Raw genomic sequence first — 8,136 nt, 5'->3', positions numbered from 1 at the left:
GCGAACAATGGTGTTTTAAAGTCCTCTACCATACGCTGGAACTTTTCAAACTCTCTTTCATTGGTGAAGTTACCCTCCCCATTGCGCAACATCTGCTCCAGATCATCGATGTCGGTGTCGGCCAACATCTCCTCTAGATCATCATCGGCCAACGTATCTCTGGCAGGCGGCATATCGATGTATTCGTTGATCGGTATATAGGTGCACATGTCTTCGTCTTCTCTTCCAATGTATTGCCCTTCCTATACGATCTCAGCTTCACCGTGCTCGATCCAACAGGTATAGACAGGCATAAAGCCCCTTGGCATCAAGTGCGAATGTATCTGCTGGGTGGTGGAGAACTGCTTCTTGTTCTTGCAATCGACGCATGGACAACACATGTATTGAGACTGTATATTTGACTTGTGCGCCGCGGCTGCTACCAGGAAACCCTCCACGTCATTCTTGTACTCTGCGCTCACACGGCTCGCATCGTACATCCATCTTCTGTCCATCTACAATTATATCATTATTGTAAATCCAAATTCAAAATATCTAGAAGATTTTGCGATCACCAACAAATAAATTACCTCGTCATCTTCGACCGGCAATTGGCCTGGGTTGGAGGAGCCGCCTTTTGTATGTTTTCGCGTCCGCTTTCGATGAGTATTTGTTGGTGCTATCCCTAGAAAATTTCTTTATTATTCAACCCTTATCTATGACTCATTAAGAAAAAATAAAAAATAAATACGCTCATACCAAAAGTTTCTATATTGGAGGTTACTAATTAAATAAAATATAAAAAATACAATTGGATCTTGCTACATACCTAAATATCATGGCTAATTTTTCTAATTCATTAAAAATCAAAAATAAATATGTTCATACCTAAAGTTTCTATATTATAGACTTCTAAATTTATTCCTATGGTTCATTAGAATCAACTTTGAAGGTTTGCCTAGGTCTCTATAGGGATAAGATCACATTTGGTTTTTCAGATAATATTTTGAGTTAAAATCTAAATATAGGATTAAGCTTGGGGATTTCAACGTACTTGACCTTAAGAGGCTCCTGCTAGAAGCATGCTTGTTGTTAGGGAAAAAATCCAGAGTTCACTTACCAAAAAAATGAAGAAAAGGCAAAAATTAAGCAAATAGAGAGGAAAGAAGGGATTTTAGTTGGATAGCTAGAGAGAGCTCATCTAGATCTTTCTCTTGACCAAAATTGAGCTTGAGTAATGGGGGAATCAATACGGGAGAAGGGATGAAATGGTTGTTGCCATAGGAGATTTTGTGAGGGAGAGAATTCTGAAATGACTCTGTTAGCTTAAGGTATAAAAAGATACGGAAGAGGAGGATATCACTGTCGGCTCATATATTTCGCTAGTAGTGATATAGAGATATCACTGTCGGTTAGTAGATTAAGCCAGCAGTGATGAGAGTGGGTGCATCACTGCCGACTCAATCCATTAGCCGACATGAGCCGGTAATGATGACCCTTATCACTGTCAGTTCATAAGTCACAATGACTAATTTTTTTCTTGTGACTAATGAACCGGTAGTGATATCCCATCACTGCCGGCTTATGAGAAACCGACAGTGATGGATTGACGTATAAACCTAATTCTATAGTAGCGTAATAATTTATCTCTAGTGGTGGCCTTTAATTTCAACTATACTTATACTCTCTAGTCTCAAAAAGATGTCGAAATTCTCTCTTCAGTACGTAGAGTACACGTGTATCCTAGCAGGGCATTTGCATGCTAGTTGTGCCCATAGAAAGTGGTATTGATTCACTCCATCCGATTGTCAAGTTGCAAGACTTTTGTAATTTACTTTCTTGTTTTCGTTGAGAACTTGGTTTTTTTAAAGATACAACTGGGACCCTTTTAAGGAAAAAGAATTGTTTAAACCCCCTAATACTGATCTGTATTTAAAAGAGCATATAAGCATTTGAGATTAATTTGACCATTTTCCATAATATTTTGATCTTTAATACACTAATTTTTGCTAGGTTTAAAGAAAAGTGATTTGCACCCTTCAAAATCACTACTACAAAAGCTATTTTTCGAGACACCTAGATTTCATTTTTACATACGGTTCATATGACAAACCGTCTGAGTACTCAGTTGCAGCTCTGTGCGGATGTGAACCGCCTGTAGAAATAGAGGTATTTTCACATGCGGTTCACATAATGAACCGCATGTAGAAACTAATTTTCATAGGCGGTTCACATTAGAAACCGTCTGTGGAAATATTCCTATAAATAGTGCTTGTCCCGTGGGGAGCTTGATTCAGATCGAGCTCACTGTTGTTCGAACAGTACAACTCAAGAGGCGGCCACGAAATTTGAAAACAAATGGGGAAGGTTTTATTTTTCAATTCCTTAGAGGAGATATCTAAGGTAAGAGTATCTCATCTCTAGGTAGCATCTTTTTAAGTATGATTTGGATTTATGGCTTATTTAGGGTTTGAATATGTTCTAGAGTGCTCATGGTTCTAGCTATTTATATTCTTAAATTAACTAAAATTTGTGGCAATGTTGATTCCATTGTGTGAATTCACATGATTATAGCATTATATTTCAAAAATGTATCTTCAATTTGATGTTTTTAGGCCTCTAGGGGGTTTATCATGAATGGGGATTTTTCTGATGTAGAGGAAGAGAGAGTAATGAATCCACATTGTTTTGAGCATAAATTTACGTCAATATAAATTCAATTGCATAAACATATTATAATCATAACATGCCCAACTTTTTCTATATATTTTTTTTAAAATCTTTTTTAATTATAATAATATTATTAATTAATTTATTTATTTATCTAATTTTATGGTTAAAGTTAAAATGGACAGAACATGGTTGTACGATGCGCCAAGATATGGAGAAATATGCATCAAAGGACTTTCTGCTTTTATTGAAGCCGCCGAGAAGGACGCTTTGACTAAGAAGACAAAGAAAATATATTGTCCATGTTCTGACTGCAAGAACCAAAAATTATAGGTCAAATCAAGCATAATCAAATCACACTTGATCTTGAGAGATTTTGTCGAGGATTACACATGTTGGTACAATCACAGCGAACAACGTACAAGCGAACCAAATGACGGCATCGCTGTTGATCAAGTGGATGGTTATGATGAGGGAGTCGAAGGCGACACTGATGTTATGGTGGATGATGATACTGATTTCGATCTGGAGGAAATGTTGCACCACACAGAATCGCATGTTTTAAGGGACACGAGAGGTTTAGATATTTTGAGGCGTTACAGAAGGTATTGAAGGAACTTTTGTATGAGGAATCAAATGGCTGTGATAATGAGTTTACGGTGTTGCATTCGGTGCTTGAACTTCTAAGGTTGAAGGCCAGCAATGGATGGTCCGACAAGAATTTTTTGGATTTGTTGAGTCTCTTAGCAAACATGCTTTCGAAGCCTAACTCCTTGCCCACCACCACTTATCAGGCGAAGAAGCTTATCTACCATTGTCATTGGATGTAAAAAAATACACGTATGTCCGAACCACTATATCCTTTACCATAAAGAGTACGAAGCCATGGATAAATGCCCAGTATGCAATGCGAGTCGGTACAAGAGGATTGATGATTGTGAGGACAAAGATTCTTCCGCCAACGTGAAGACGAAGAAGAGTAATGTTGGTCGTGATGAAGAAGACACTTGTTCTGACGTAGAGAAGAGAAAAAGTCTGACATGGTGATGTGGTACCTGCTAGTGATCTCCCGCTTACAACATTTGTACTCGAACCTAGGGACTCTGAACTAATGCGTTGGTATTTCGATAAGCATAAGAAGGATGGAACTAAGCTTCGACACCACACTTATGCTAACCAATTGAGAAAGTTCGATGCCATGTATCCAGATTTCGCTGAAGAACCAATGAATGTAGGGTTCGTGTTGATTACTGATGGAATGAATCCTTTCGGTGACATGAGCACCTCACATAGCACTTGGCCAGTGGTCCTGGCCATCTACAACCTTCCTCCATGGCTATGCATGAAGCGTAAGTACCTTATGCTGTCCATTCTTATCTAAGGACCGAAACATTCTGGCAACGATATATATGTATTTCTGGAACAACTGATGGAAGATATGGCAAAACTGTGGAACGATGGGGTCCGGTTATGGGATGAGTTCCAACGACAGTACTTCATGCTGAAAGCCATGATTTTCATTACCATCAGTGTTTATCCCACCCTTTTTTCCCTACCAGGACATGTTAAAGGGAAGCAATGATGTGTAGTGTGCTTGGATGAAACCGTGTCTGTATGCCTTCCGTATTCATAGAAGGTAATGTACACGGGACACCAACAATACTTACTCAAAACTCACAGATACCACAAGATAAAGAAACATTTTGACAACACGATTGAGCAAGGTATTGGCCCAAAACCTCGCAGCAGGACACTAGTGTTTGAAATGATCAGGAGCATCAAGGTTATTTTTGGGAAGCTGCTGAAGGGTAAAAAGAGGAAGAAAAGTGAGATACCGACCGGCATGCTGTGGAAGAAGCTATTGATTTTCTTTAAGTATTTGCCCTACTGGAGGGACTTGGACATTCACCACAGCATCGATGTCATGCATGTTAAGAAGAATGTGTGTGATAGCATCGTTGGCCTCTTACTGGACATACCGGGCAAGACAAAGGATGGAATCAAGTCATGTAAGGACTTGGTGCATTTTGGAATCAGGCCAAAGCTACACCCTGAAGACAGACCAAATGGGAAATATTATCTTCCCCCGACTAGCTACTCTCTGACACCTGAGGAGAAAAAAGTATTGTGCAAGTGCTTACGTGGGGTGAGAGTCCCGACTGGTTACTCATCCAACATCAAGAAACTAGTCTCGATGAAAGATTTGAAGCTAATATGCATGAAGTCTCATGATTGTCATGTGATGATAATGCAGATGCTCCATATTGCAATCTGAGGTATCAAGCCAGGATACATAAAGGTGGTCATCACACGGTTGTGTCACTTCTTTAACACACTTTCTTAGAAGGTGATAGATGCTTAGAAACTGGGTTCTCTACATAGTTACTTGGTAGAGACTATGTGCTAACTTGAGATGTGCTTCCCTCTATCCTTTTTTGATGTCATGGTACACCTCTTGGTTCACATCGTGAATGATATAATTGCACTGGGTCTTGTATTCTTACATCAGATATATGCGTTTGAGCGGTACATGGGCATTCTCAAGGGTTATGTACGGAATCGTGCTCACCCAGATGGTTCCATGATCGAGGGCTACAGTACCGAGGAAGTCGTTGAGTGTTGCATCGATTACATAAAAGATGTTAAACCATTAGTGTACATGTATCTCGACATGAGGGGAGGTTGTCTGGGAGAGGGACCGGAGGAAAGAAAATATACATCGATCATGATTACAAAGCAGTGGAAGAAGCACATTTCACCATCTTGTAGCAGCTCTAAATAGTGGTGTTGTATGTCGAGCAATACCTGAAAGAGCTTCACACAGAAAATAAAGGCTGCTCACATGATTGAATTTTGAAAGAGCATCGCTTCACCACATGGTTCAAGAACCAAAACCTTTCAGATGGTGAATCCGTAGATAAGAAAATGTGAAAATGTTGGCTTGTGCCCCATCAAGTTTAGTTACGTCATGGCAAGCGTATGCCATTAATAGGTACACGTTTTATATCAAAGCAGAGGACAAGAAGAGCACAGTCGAAAACAACGGCGTTCGGATAGAAGCCTATGACACAGCAGGGGAGGAAAAGATCACCTATTATGGGTTCATAGATGAAATCTGGGAACTCGACTATGGAGTGAATCTTCAGATCCTCGTCTTTCAGTGCAAATGGGTCAAACACCCAAATGGAGTGGTGGTGGACAACTACGGGTTCACAACTGTCGACCTCAGTATTGTAGGCCACAAAGATGACTCGTGGGTACTCGCTGATCATGTCACACAGGTTTTCTATATAAACGACCCCAGAAATGAAAAGAAGCACATAGTTATTGATGGAAAACAAAGAATTATCGAAGTTGAGAATGTGGAGGATGAGGAAGAATACAATCAGTTCGACTATGTGCCACCTTTCAGAGATCCAGAAAAGATCAAACTTGTAGAAGCAACCCTCGATAGATCTGTGATGCCCCACATGCGCCTTGATGGAGTAGGAAAAACAATTCAAGGCAAATAGTGCCATGTTAGGTAACTTAGTTTCTAGTGTGATTTTCATGTCATGCAATTTCTTTTCCAATGTGACATGCATGTTATGTAACATAATACTAAGGGCATGTATGGAGTACTAAAATGCTTTAATTAATATACGGGACTGTATTAAGGATATGTATTAAATATATGCATCTAGAATAATTTTACCCGAGAAAAATTAAAAAAACATATTTAAAATGATTTTCACAAGCGATTTATTGAGTCAACCGCCTGTGGAAATGCATTATATATATAGCAGCGCGAGGCCTCTAAAACCCTAGTCCCATTGACAAACACATTGCCACGTGCCCACACCGTCAGGCTGCCTCATTCTGCCGCCGCGCCCCTTCGTCCTCCATTTCACCGTCGAGCCCTCTCCCTCCGGCCACTGTTCTGCCGCCGTCCGCCACCGCCGATGTCATCCCAGAGTTCGCCGCACCCCTTCTGACGCTGAACCCTAGTCCTCCTCCGAGCGATGTGTCCTCTCCCTCCAACCTCTGTTCCGCCGTTGTCCACCACCGCCGACGCTGACACCATCCCGGAGTACGACACCGACTGACGCTGACGCCGTCCTGGAGTCTGACGAGGAGTGGGTCCACCCCGTAACACCGCCGCCTTCGACGAGGAGGGGCCACCCCGCTCCACTGACATCCCCATAGAGGAGGAGCCGACCCGTGCCACCGCCGTCCCCGAGGAGGAGCGACCCACGTCGCCATCCCCATCACGCCTAGTCCGGCCTCCCTCCTTCGGTCCTCGCATCTAACTCGCTGCTAACACGCTGTCCACCTCATTGCACAAGCGCACTATCCACCTCACCGCCGTGGTCAGTAGCCATCCCCTCCTCTCTCTCTGTATCCAGATTCTCGATAAGGCTGTTGGCAACTTCATTCTGTGGCCTAGGAAGGATATCATCTTCAGCCGTCAGAAATCACAATCTCCAGCATCACGACCGCCCCTACGCTCAGCATCTCTGCCTCAAGCACCTCCGCCCTAGAGCCAAGCCTCTCGGCCTCAGGCACCTTTGCCCCTACGCCCATTATCTCCGCCTCAGGCATCTTCGCATCGTGCTTCACCGTATGTGACTCTGGCACCTCCGCCTCTAGCGTCTGTGACTCCGACATCTTGGCATCCAGCGTCTACACCTCCAGCACCTTCTCCCGAGCATTGGAGAGTCCCTATCATGGTTACCCCATACGAAAAGACTCTAACATATTCGGTGAAGAGGTGGCTTCTGTCCTCCGAAGAAAAGGCATCATCCGCTCCGGAATCTCTAGCGAAGGGCGATCTCGCGATAGAGACCGGCGAAACATTAAGTACCTGTCAGTTGGATTTCTTGCCTACACCGGATGTTCCTGAGAAATATGAGAATGGCAAGCTATTTCTGCCATTGTTTCAACTCCAAGAAGGTCCATATGAGATGAGGACATTCCACTAATGGTACATGAGGGCATGTCGTGCGGGGTTCTCCATAATCACTACTTCTGTCCCCGCTAACGTTTTCCTAAGCGGAGACTCCTATCTCATAGTGGATTTTAAGGACATACACGCTTTGTTCCACCGTGACAAACTAGACATCAATATCATAAGCGTGTGGTGCCTGTAAGTGCATACAATCTACCCCTATGTTCATATGTCTACCAATATATGCTATAGAAGCTAATGACCAGTGACTTATTTTATAGAATGCAATTTAACGATGCGGAAAAGTTGAAGGTACCGATCGGATTCATTAATCCGCAACGAATTTCCTAGCCTAATTATGTCGTAAAGTTAAGGACAGATAACCCCTAGATTAAGGGTAAGAGTAACAAGGAGAAAGTAAGAGTCATAAGAGAAATAACCAAATCACGCAGGTTTGACATGCCAACCTACATAGGAGGGGCTATGCTAGAAATGCAAGACAAGGACTACATCATGGCTCCCTACAACTTTAAGTAAGTGTGATATGTCCATAACCTAAC

This window comes from Phragmites australis, chromosome 3 (genome assembly GCF_958298935.1).
Source record: "Phragmites australis chromosome 3, lpPhrAust1.1, whole genome shotgun sequence".
Taxonomy (NCBI): domain Eukaryota; kingdom Viridiplantae; phylum Streptophyta; class Magnoliopsida; order Poales; family Poaceae; genus Phragmites; species Phragmites australis.
Note: the sequence above shows the minus strand (reverse complement) of the source record.